Genomic DNA, 12,956 nt, shown 5'->3' on the forward strand with positions numbered 1-12,956 from the left:
TCAATCTTTTTCTCTCCTCTTTCTCTCTCACCATCAATGTGGTTCATATAGGTTGAGAGAATGAGGGGGAATGGGTGTGAGCTCGCAATGACAAAATGTGAGGGATAAACCAAGAAAACATTAAGGAAGCATCAACTATGGCTATAAACGAGTGTCAACAGCTTCTCATTCTCGAAATACAACAAATGCGTACACGATTTTATGGCTAACTAGGCTTCCTCTTAGTTTCATGATGTATATGGTTGAAATTGATTTTTAGTGTTTAAAAATGGTTCATTCTATCAGAAATATGAACGTGAATAGCAAGTCTTAATAGTTTATACACTTTATTCAAAACACACAGACATGTTAAAGTGCAGTTTTATGATAAATCGTCAATTTTATGAGTTCCATCATGGAAAATTGTGTTTCCATGGAGAAAAATAGGGAGCAATAATGAATCTCAATATTCTTAAGTGTTTCACATCAGAAAATAAAAAAAATTCAAAATTTTAATTACAAATAAATATGAAAAATAGAGCAAAAATGAGTTTTAATTGAGGAAAGATTAAAAACCATGTGTGAAAATTTATGGAAAATTAGGGCTACATTTGTGCAAGTATATTGAGGTAGGACATGAGGATTTGCCTTAGCTTACCTCCATTTGTATGTTTTAGTGTGTATGTATTGCTTACATTATGAAAAAAACATACATGGAAACACATCTTAACCTACCCATCGCAAGCAAAACCCTAAACAATAGGGAGAGAGGGGGTTTATGTACTGAATATGGTGCAAAATTTGATTTGTTTCATGCACTTTTCATTTTAGTTTTGATCTTATTTTTAAGTATTAAGAGGTACAGTGGCACAAAGTAGTCTGACACTACCTTATCATCACAGTAAAGTTGTTAGTAAAAGAAAATCATGGAAAGAATGTTTGAGCACATTTACAATGTCGATTTCGTTTAAGTAAAATATCTGTGCACTCAATGTCATCCACTTTGCATTACATTGCATCGACATGGTATAAAGAGAACTATCTCCTAGATGCATACCACTTGGTTTCAAACTATTGACTCACAACGAGTGTGAGGCTCCCTATGCTATAGGTTTAGTGTAATAGTTTCCTTGGGGACTAAATTGGTAAGGAATATACTATCTCTTGGAATGAATATTGTGAAGAGTGGACTTTGTTCGTATGTGTTATATGTTGAGATGGTGCATCCTAGGGCTAATTCTTGGGGTGTAGGAGAGCGGTAGTGCGGCCATAGCCATAAGCTAGGGGTGCTCCCTTTGTTTGTGTTACAAGGTGCTAGCTACCTATATGTTTGGATACTCCCTCTGCTTAGAGTCAAGAAGGGCATCACATTGGATTACAATCTAGAGATTGTATCTACAAATGTGTTCTTTCAATAAATCAGTTCATAGTGTCTATACGCTCCTGGCCCGAGGCTATGGGTTTGTTTGGGTGAGTATATGAGGCTCGATTAGAACCCTAGGGCTAGTGTTGGGTCCATTTTTAGTTCTGACAAGTAGTGTGTTTGTTGGGAGGTGCTAATAATAAGTGGTGATTCCTAAACCTTGGTTAATTAGGGACTGGTCAGTTAGTTTATTCCACATAGCATCGAGATAGACCCATTATTTCTTGATAAATACCGTCAAGCTGAGATCCAAAAACAAGAAAGAGATGAAAGGGCTAGATGGTGGGCTTAAATTCTTAGAAGGTATTCCCCTCAATGTAGTAGCTTGATACCCCTACAAGGGAGAGGTCTTAGCGACCCTAGTGCCACAAATAGTCCATTACAAGGAGGAGGAAACTCTAGTGTCCCCCTTCTCCCGGTAGGTCAATCCACTTCAAGTGGGGTTGTAGCCACACTATTATAAACTCCTATAGAAAATCCGATTGTTGTTATGGCACAACCTATTGCAATTCCTATATGAATGACATATTTGCTAGCTGTAGGTTTTCCTCTATCCATCTTTAATGGGTTAGTGGAGGAGGATGCAGAGCTTCACATCAATGAGTTCCAGAAACTCATGTTTAATTTTTGAAATCAAGAGGAGGGACATCTAATGATGTTTTTTAACATGGCCCTAAAAGAGAGGGCTGCAAAGTGGTATCATGGCTTAGAAGCTAGTACCATAACCACAATCAATTTATTTCATGCAGACTTTCGAAGGGAATTCGCCCTTGAGAGAGGTGGACAATATTGGCTAGGTATGCTAAATGTGATACACCAGGAGCCCCATAAAAATGTCTGAGCATATGCCAAGAAGATGAAATAATAGGTCTTTCATAAATTGTAAGCCGATCCCTATCCCCAGCTATTGCCCAACTACAATATTTCTTGCATGAAATAATAGGTCTTTCACAAATTGTAAGCCGATCCCTATCCCAGCTACTGCCCAACTATAATATTTCTTGCATGGGTTGGACTTCAATATCCAAGTGCAATTGAGTAGTATCCCTCTAGCGAATATAGATACTACTATAACCCAAGCAGAGAAAGTAGAGTCCTGCTTACAATCAGCCTACGCATCGAGAGAAAATCTAAATTTGATCATTAGTCCTCGAAATAATTCAGGGCTAGTTAGTGAAAATCAAGGTGCGATTAGTACCCCTATGACCAACCCGAATGGTAGAGGAAGCATGATGCAAAATGTGCCTTTGTTGCCAACTCCTCCAAATGTCATTAAGCCAACAGCTAGCCAAAGAACTTTTGTAAACCAAGGCTCAGTACAGGTAGCACCCACTTTGTAAGTTGTGCAACCTAGTGCGGGGGTAGCTCCTAAAGCCACTAGTTATGAGTCCTCTGCATCAAACATTGTAAAGGAAGTAAAAGATACAATGAAATAATATATGGATATGATCACTAAGCAATATCACCAAATTGCCATAGATAAATTTTTAAAGTGCTAGAAAAATTTTATGGATACTAGAAAGCCCAATGATGTGTGTCCATCAGATTCAGTTATAAGTGGTGTGGTGGGCAGCATTTCCCTTGTAATTGTCCTAATGTCAAATGCAATATATACGAAAAGTCTAGTCACTTAGCCACTTGGAGTAGGGTTAGTTCTCTCCAGCAAGGTAGTTAGCAACTTGGGCCTGTGAACAATCATGCGAATAACAAGAATATTAAAGGGGAGGGCCCTAAGAAAATTTTGCAAAGGGATAAAGCCACACTCAAGGAAACACCTAGTGGGATAAGTCTGGTTGAAACTTTGCCAATCAATGAGAGTTTATCTTATAACAATGTTAGGGTAGTAACTAGGGGTTAAAAATTGAAAGACGATTAGAAAGATGACCCTAGTACAAGCAAAGTTAACCCTAAACCTAGGTAGGATGATAAGAAGGTGTTGGATGCCCAAGAGGGTTCTCTTAAAAATGATAGTATTTCAGAGGAGCATGTGGTCAAAAGAAAACAAAAATTGAAAGAAAAGGAGGATGCTAAGATTATCAAGAAGCAAAAAAAGCGGCTGGTGTGGAAAGAGAAGAGAATAGCAAACTTCTATGAGTTCGACCTAGCAAACACACTATGTGAAGTCAAACCGAATGTGAATCTGCTACAACCAATCCAACTGTCACTGGACATTTGTAAAGAGTTCAAGAAAATCCTACAAACGGGTTATGTTGTAGAGCCTTTTGGTGTCCATTGAGTGGGTAGTGAATGGTGGGATCATGTGGAGAAGCACTGCCCTAGGATGTAGGCATATGTCGATGGAATCTTAATAGAAAATGTAGTGATGGACCCCAACTCATATGTAAACATTATGAGTATGGATTTATTGGAGAGACTGGGTCTACCAATCCAAAAGGATGTCACGATAGTTTTAAAAATGACTGATGATAGCCTAAGGCAACTGGAAGGAATGGTGGTACAAGTACCTATGATGATTGCTAATATTGAGTGCGTCCTTAACTTTCGTGTTATCTAATTTGTTGGGAGGCCAAGCTATCAGTTGTTGCTTGGATGTCCATGGATGTTGCATTTCGATTGTTTGGTGGATATCCTAGCTGGTCAAGTGATTTTTGGGCATGGGTTAAAGAGAATAATCTTGGATACATACCTTGGGCACCCGTTGGATAAAAGGGCATTACTTCCCACTACAGTTTGGGAGACACTTGAGAGAACCTCAACTGTTGGAACCTCAAGTTCCAATGATTCTAAAGAGGGTTCTATTATTGAGGAGGTTTACCAAGTATGTTTAAATGAGCCAATAGAGACAAAGGATAAGATTCATGATGTTGATGTGATAGATTAGATCTTAGGACTCCCAATGTTCCATGCCCGATTAAACTCAATACTATGTTATTTTGATGAGCTTTTAGATTATGTGGCACTCTACAACAGTTCAAGGATATATTTGCATGGAGTTATTACAAACTGAAGGGGATTCCCTCCTCTATTATTGTGCATATAATCCCATTAAAAGAAGGTAGTAAGCGAGCGAGGCAAAAGGTTAGGCATATACCTTTTGAGCTCATAGAGTCACTTTTTGAGGAATTGATGTGTTTAAGGAAGGTTGGTGTTTGATCTTTCCCATTGAACATTTGTCTTTCTAGAACTCTATTTTGTTGTGGGGTATACATGCAAACACATTGTCTCTTTATTCCATGAGACCTCAAGAAGTCATGAAACTCATTAGAGAGGTACTCTTCCCCTCCATTTGATCTTAAGCACTTAACTTTCAAGCATGTTTCTATTTCAACAACAGCCTTGAAAGTTTTGAAGTGTTCAAACACCTTACTCTTTTCCTTTATGAAATACACCCACAACTTTCTTGAACAATCATCAATAGACATGATAAAATATTTGTTGCCACTAAGAGATATGTTTTGTATAGACTCCTAAACATATGTATGCATAACATCAAGTATATTCTTGCTTATATCTCTATCATACGAAAAAGGCTGTCTTGCTTGCTTACCAAACTAAAATGCTTCACACACTTTATGAAATTTTGCAATTCTAATGGAAGGCAACCTTGTAACCAACCCTTTGGACTGCATTAATTTTAGCATTTGCACATTTACATGTCTATCTATATTTTTATGTCTACAACCACTCCTTTTCCTTTAGCATACATAGCAGCATTCATAGTAGGAATTTTAGCATTTGAGGTGAACATGTGGCCAACTTTACTTCTATTTATGACCAACACCCTTTCCTGTAACATCATTCATCATATGCTGCATGACAAACATATGCTCAATTTTGTCTTCATTCTGTCTTAAGGACAATGTATAATTTCCTTATTATGATTTACCAATATAGAGATTATTCTTCTTAGCATAGTGTTGAGCTTTAATATGATCTGTTTTGCCACAATAATAACAAATAATACAAAAATTTCTAGAATCTCAACTCTGCCATTTACCTCTTCCTCTAAAGCTTCCCTTGCCTCGAAAGTTTTCATAGCCCCTTGAAACTTGCATTTCATTGAACTACTAATTTAATTTATTTTACTAGTTATCACCAATACGTCCCATACCATAGCCTATTGAAGAGGATCTGCCACGTCCCCTTCCTCAACTTGAGTAAAATGCTTAGACATGTTTACCACTTTTTTCAGATAATTCACCTTGCATGTTGATCTCTTCAATTATCATGAGAGAAACCAACTCATCAAAAGTTGAAAATGGCTTCCGTACATACACAGAAGTGACAAATAATTTCCAGGCCTTCTGATTATTAAGGTTGTCTAAAGTAGACGAAACCAAATCATCATCATAAGGCATTGTATCAATAGTTGCTAAGACATCTGCAATGCTTCTCGCTTTCAAAACATACTCATTTACATACATCTTTCCTTTCTTCAAGGTATTCATTGAGTTGAATCTTCTATGCCTTTATATTTACTAAGAACATGTGGTCAAAAATTGTCCAAGCTGCACGTGAAGTTTTTACATTTTTGATATGTCCCAGCATAGTATTATCAATGACTATCGATAGCCAATATATCACCTTTTTGTCTTTTGTATTCCATTCATTCTATACCTTTAATTCTTTTGCAGCTATAGGACTACTTAGCTCTTGCTTCCTTTCTTTACTTGAAACAAACTCATAGAGGCCTTTTCTAATAAGGAAGTTTGTCACATGAAACTTCCATGATGGGTAGTTATTCTTATCTAACTTCTTAATGATGGAGTTTCCACTATTCTCTACCATTATCATAAAATTGATACAAAATAACAAGCAAGTATTTTGCTATATTTCACAACAAGTGCACATCAATACACCAAGTAGCCTTTTTCATTGACTGCTTAATAATACATATAATCTACAATATGTTAGTAGATAAAACTTTTGTTTGCTTCCAAGAAAATACCTCATAACTTAAGATTCAAAATATGTAACTTGTGTACCCACTTTCGATCTACACAATTGAAATCACAGTATACTCTAAAATTACTGTCTGCAACCTTATAGGTCTAAATGAGGCTATAAACAGATTTAAATGGCCAAAAAAGTAGTGGAATACCCCTAAAGGACACCACTTCAAAATGTATAGTGCTTTGCTTACACATCAAATCTCACAATAATCTAAGATTTTTGCTTTGCCTTGCTTTCGATGCCTCCACTAGCACTATCTAAAAGAAAGAGCGGAAGAATGGGAGAGCTTCTTATGTATTGCTTACTCGCTCAAATCCTTGCTTCTTCTCCTTTACTTTAGCCTTCAAAACCAGCCTCTCTCAATAGTACTACTCTAATACCATGTCAAGAATCGCTTTGCTGAGGGGAGTTTGTTTGAATTACTGCCCCGAATATACACCATACACACCCCATACACATAAGAGAAAACTCACTCAAGAACACAAGAAGAGAGATGGAGGCCAAAAGTTTTCTTATTAGTTTCTTCTTCTTCTTTCATACAATATAATGTACACAAAGAATAGATAAGATTCAACATAAAGGAAAGTTGCCTATTAAATCAAATAGTGCATAACTAAATATATTAATCGATTGGTGCTATAACAATGCCAACTGAGGTAGGTGTAATAAACTAAATATAATAAGTGATAAGTTAGTGGCCATACGAAGATCGTAATGATCATTGATGTGGTAAGTATAGATATTCAAACCCATCTAACTACATGGTCCATCATCAATATCTACATGTGTTGAGCTTGCTATCTCAACATTTATTATTTCATCCATTAGACATAATACCACATGATATCTACTCCCTTTATTGAGATGTTGAGTTCTAGATGAGCTAGTATCCACTACGCACCTTAGTGATGTGACATGATATTATTCATTGGTATGTTAGATGATTGACATGAGGATATACCAATGATTCTATAGCTAGACTACACCATGTAGTCCCCATCCTTGGTTAGGGCATATTTATTGTACCACATCTTTTTTCCTTAGTAGGTTCACAGTTAGTAACCACGTGTATATACATTGTGGTATTTTCATATTAGTCTTTTATCATATTGTGAACTTAGTTTTTTTGAGAGAAAGAAGAAGAATACGATTTCAACCCTATCTCTTTGTGTCTCCATTGTGTTTGTGTGTATGCTCTCGAATTCTTCCTCTCTCCTCTCTTCTTTGTTTTCATGGTATTAGAGCCATCCCATGGCTGCACAAAGCTTGATTGAAGAGTGAGATGAATGAGTTGGAGCATGAAAGCAAGAAAGTAAGCAAGCAACATGTAATAAACTCTTCCACCTTGCTTGATTTGCCTTGGATTATAGCCCCGGGAGGCTCTTGAGAGGCTGATAGGGTTGTGGTCTTTGATTGCAGTGAATCTTGGTGAGTAGAAAGAATAATATATATAACGTAGAAAAGCCCTTTAGGACTCACCATTGTGATTTTTGGCATTTCTGATCATTGTGGCCTCCATTTGGGACTTGTAAGTCATCCTAACAATACTTTTTGGGTATATTGCAGTTTCGACTATGTTGGTTGTTTACAAGTGCAGAAGTTACATTTTTTGAATTTGTAAGATTTCAAGTGTTTGCTAGGTTGCAGACACAAAACGCATCTACATATAGATTGCAGTTACTATTGTGTAGTTAGTGAAAAAGACTGCATGTTTACTTGTGGTATATCTAGTATCAACTTACTTATAGATTACAATTTTTTACAAGTTGTTATTTTGTTAAAATGTATGACAACCTCAATCAGATTGTTAGCGAGAAGCTTGATGAGAACAATTACCTTGCATGGAAGTTTAGGATGAAAAATTTCTTAAAGGGCAAAGGTGTTTAAAATTACATTGAAGGAGACATGGCAGTAGCACTTGAAGCTCATGCGCAAAATGCTATTACACAATAGGTAAAGGATAAGAAAGATTGGGAGTAAATATAGAGTAAATTCATGTATTAGCTGTCTATTAGTATCACAAATAACATGATGGGTTATTTGCAAGAGTCCAATACCCCTGCTATTGTATAAAAGAATCTGGCAAGGTTGTTTGAAGTAAATACAAAGGATAGAAAGCTGCAGCTCAAGTTAGAGTTGAACTAAGTGAAAAGATAAAACTTGTCCATTAATGATTATGCATTGAAAATCAAGAGTATTGTGGAAGCTCTTGGATCTATTAGTGTGGTAGTTGATAATGATGACATTGTGCATGCATCCCGAGATAGACTTGGAGATGAATACAAGAGCTTCAGGTCATCTATGAATGAATGATGATATCCTTGATTTTGTAGACTTGATTTCTAAGTTGATACTTGAGGAGAAGAACCTTCACTTGGATTCCTTTTCTTCTCAAAGAAAGAACAAGTCTAAATAGATATTTTACTCTACTAATAAAGGTAGAGATTGTGGAAGAGACCAAGATGGTGGCCGTGGTCAAAGTTATGATGCACATCAAAAGATAGGAGGACAACCACAAGGAAGAGAGAGTCAAAGAGGCCAAGTTGTAGATTCTAATAAGCAATATAATTAGGGAGTGATAGCATTGTGGTAAAAAAGGCCACATTTCTAAAAGTTGCTTCAAAAAGAAGGTTGGAAATAGAAATGTGAATAAATAACAAGATAATTATACATCCAGTGGGAAAAACAATGATGACAAAAGTGACTATATGTCTATTATGCAACACTTTATGACTACAATGATTGTTGATGGTTTACCAAAGAATGATGTATGGTATGTAGACTCAAGTACCTCTGATTACATGACTTTTCACGCAAAGTGGTTTAGAGAGATGTGCAATCTAGAGTCTCCAAGCTATGTGGAGATATAGGGTGATACAGATCACCCCATTATTTATGTTGAAAATGTTTCTTTGAGTATGCAAGATGGTAAAACTGAGTACTTGGCTATGTGTTGCATATACCACATATTACAAAAAACTTGGTTTCTATTGGTCAAATGGTAGAACAAGGATTATAGGTTTAGTTCACATTTGATGGTTGTTATGTAGAAGATCTAAAAAATGATTGCAAGTTGATTACAAAAGGAAAATGTGCTAGCAGATTATTGACTCTTGATTACATCTATGTGAAATGGATACTTCCATGTTTGCATAAGGTTTAGGTGTTGTGGCTAAGAATATTTGGCATAAGAGAATTAGCCATGTGAATGTGTAGTGGCTGAAAGACATGTCGTCAAAATAGATTATAGATGGCTTGCCCAAGTTTAGGGTTGATGGGATGCATAAAGTATGTGAAGCATATCAATTTGGAAAGTAAGCAAGGCATGCATTTCCACAACATGAAAAGCATGTATGCAAGAAGCTACTTGAATTGATACATTCTGATGTGTGGGGTCCTACAAAGATAGCAACTTTGAGTGGTTGCAAGTATTATGTTTCCTTCATTGTTGATCAATGGCTCTACTTTATGCGTGAGAAAAGTGAGATATTCACTCACTTTAAATCTTTAAGGCTTTGGTTGAGGAGGAGACATGGTTGCATATTAAATGCCTAAGGTTGAGTGGAGGGAGATAATATCTCTCCAATGAGTTTTTCAAAATTTTGTAGAAAAATGATATAGAGAGGAAATATATATGTAGATATAATCCATAGCAGAATGGAGTTGCTGAGTAGAAAAATAGGCAAATTACAGAGGTGATTCGTGCATTGATATGAGAAATAAACTCGCCTCATTACTATTGGATTGAAGTAGACCTTGTGAACCTCTCGACACCGATAAAAACATAAAGGTGAAGCTAGAGATATGAATACCTATAGCTTGAGGAGAGAGCTAAATATGATGGGTACATTTCACAACCTTTTTTTTCCATGTGAATCTCCTCTTAGAATTATAAAATGTATACATAGCTTTTGGGTGTGTAGTTTAAGTTGCTTTATATAGGAAACAATGTTTATAAAGGCTTGAACATTTCTATCAAATAAGAGTGATCTATGTTTCCTTTATAGGAAATTCTTTTTTAGAAGTAATCCTCTTTAAGAATAGTGATCTATAATAGTTCTAGCATTAGGCATAGATGGATTCGGAGGTGAGCCATATGACATTAAAAAACCCTTGGAGTAGTGCATAAGACTCTCCTCACATTTAATAAAATGATACCAAGCATACAAAAAAGTCAACATGAGAACAAGGGGATATGGGGACACATTCTACCAAAAATTCAAATGATTAATTACTTTCACTAATATGACACTCTCTCTTTTTTAATATTTGGAGCTTCATAAATGACACATATATAAAAAAAACTTTGGGCTACTAAAAGAAAAAAAGACAATAATATATTTGAGCATGAAGGGATTCAAAGGCTACATCTATAATGGTGGAGATTTGAGACTCCTTTTGAAAGACAGAACATATTGTAAGAAGTATATATTCCTTTTCAAACTCTCTCTACTCAAATTCTTTTAAAATTACACATCTCATTGTTAACCCCAACACGAAGAAAGCAAAAGGAAATTTAAAAAAAGACGCGGGGCAAAGGCGGAAAAAGGGTAGCCCGATAGAAGAAAGAAGAAAAGAAAAGGCTAAAAGCGCAGGGGCAACCTTAAAAAGTCCAAGGCGAATGCAAAAGGGGAAAGGCGCATTTTAAAATACAAAGGGCGCACCCTGAAATCTTGTAAAAGAGTGCCAGGTGGTGGAAAATCCGGAAAGCTAAAAGAGAAACGGAAGACAAAGGCGCACAAGGAAAAGTGCAAGTCCAAACTTTGGTAAAAGAGCGCAAGCGCATCATGGTTTAATTCAAGGAGCGCTGGGCTCTCACCCGCGCAATTTGTAAATATAGATGGGCAGTGGAAAGGAAGCTAGGAAGATAGAAGGACAATGGGAAAAAGGGCCTAGGCTACGGCCGGCCATGTAAAAAAGGGAAAAGGGGATGACAGCCCAAAAGGGATTTAGGGTTTTGTATATAAAGTTGAAAAGTGAATGAGAAGCTCATTCTGGTGTGTGGCAAAAAGTGGCTCTCCTCTTCTTCTTCTTCTCCTTCTTCTTCTTGCTTGCTTGAGCTTGTGCTTGAGAGAGGGAGTGTGAGAGTGTGAGGAAGTGAGTGTGTGAGGATGAGGGATCGGGGAAGAGAAGCTCTCCATCTTCTCCTCTCTTCTTCTCTTCTCTTCTCTTCTCTTCTCTTGCTTGCAGCTATGGAGCTTGGAGCATGGAGATTGAGGATGGAGCTTGCTTGAAGCTTGCACTTGGATCGTGGAGTTACCGGAGTGCGCGGGAGAGGAGGTAACTTAAACGGCATGGAGGTAAGCTCACTACACTTGTAGATATGGATGGCACGTCGGCTATGTGAGAGGTAGCCATTAGTGCTCGGCTTGGAACACTTGAAACAATAAGCGGTCCATGGGTCTTGGCGGTTGAGCGAAGGCTCCCAACACTCATATTATAAAACCTCACATTATACTTGTAATATACATGCACAATTCTCCCTCACATTTTTCAACCTTTTTAGTTTATCTTTTCTTTTCTTATTATTTTCTCTAAGAACGTTGACTATGAAGACTTATGCATATAAGATAAGAAAATGCATTATGAAGGGAGATTCCATGCACTATGTTACATCACCTGCTATATCATCCAATTTGAGGCTCTAACTATTAAAGATTACACTTGATTAATTGGGCTTAGCAGATAAAATATCTACCCAAGTAACTATAGAAGGTGTCCCCTTGAGCTTTCAAGGGGAGAAACATATACTCCACTCTACCACCATTCTCATCATCCCTATTATGTTCCTCTCTTTCACTATTTTCTCATTCCTCTTCATTTCAATATCCTTCTTGTTCACTTAATCACACATACTATCTTCTTCTCATTCACCTCCTCATTCATCTTTCAACTCCATCACCCTCCTTACTTTCCACTTCATTATAACCTCATCCTCTCCTATCCATTCCTTCAATTTCTCTCATTCTTTTTCATCCCCATCCCAATAGTCGTAATCCCCTCTACATCATCATCCTCTCCACCCCTTCATTATCTCCTTCCTCCCCATTCCACTAGCCCCAATCCCCTCTACATCATCATCCTATCCACCCTATTTTTCTCTTTTTCTTTCTGTGTTGTTACCACCATTATACCTCTACTTATGTGTGTATGTCCCTTCCCTCCACCCTTTTGGATTGGGATGCATTAATTGTAACTCTGAATATTAGTGTTTTCAATTATTTGCTTTATATTATACCACACCTCTTTTCTTTCCCTTTCACATCATCACCCCTTTATTGATACGTTAAAAAGTGCTCTAGTCCACTTTCAATTTAGCTAGATGGTGTCCTTTTCACATCGCTTAACATAAGAAGATTGATCCCATTTGTATAGACATCCCAAGTGCTCATTCTCTCTCTCATTAATAGGTGCCCCGTTGAGGAACATTCTACAAGAAACCTTTAGTTTCTCTTGAGAGGTGAAAGTTTATATTTTCTTTCTAAGTTTTTATTATATATGAAAAATGGTGGTACAAGGAATCAACCATTTAGAGATAATATGCCATTTATACCTTCTCACTTTTCAATCAGTTCACATGATCTTTAATTAAAATTTGTTTTCAACAACGTATCACTCTCATATTCGGGCCATAAAGATT

Source organism: Lygodium microphyllum, chromosome 21 (genome assembly GCF_053477565.2).
Source record: "Lygodium microphyllum isolate KBCC chromosome 21, Lygodium_microphyllum_v1.1.10, whole genome shotgun sequence".
NCBI classification, from domain to species: domain Eukaryota; kingdom Viridiplantae; phylum Streptophyta; class Polypodiopsida; order Schizaeales; family Lygodiaceae; genus Lygodium; species Lygodium microphyllum.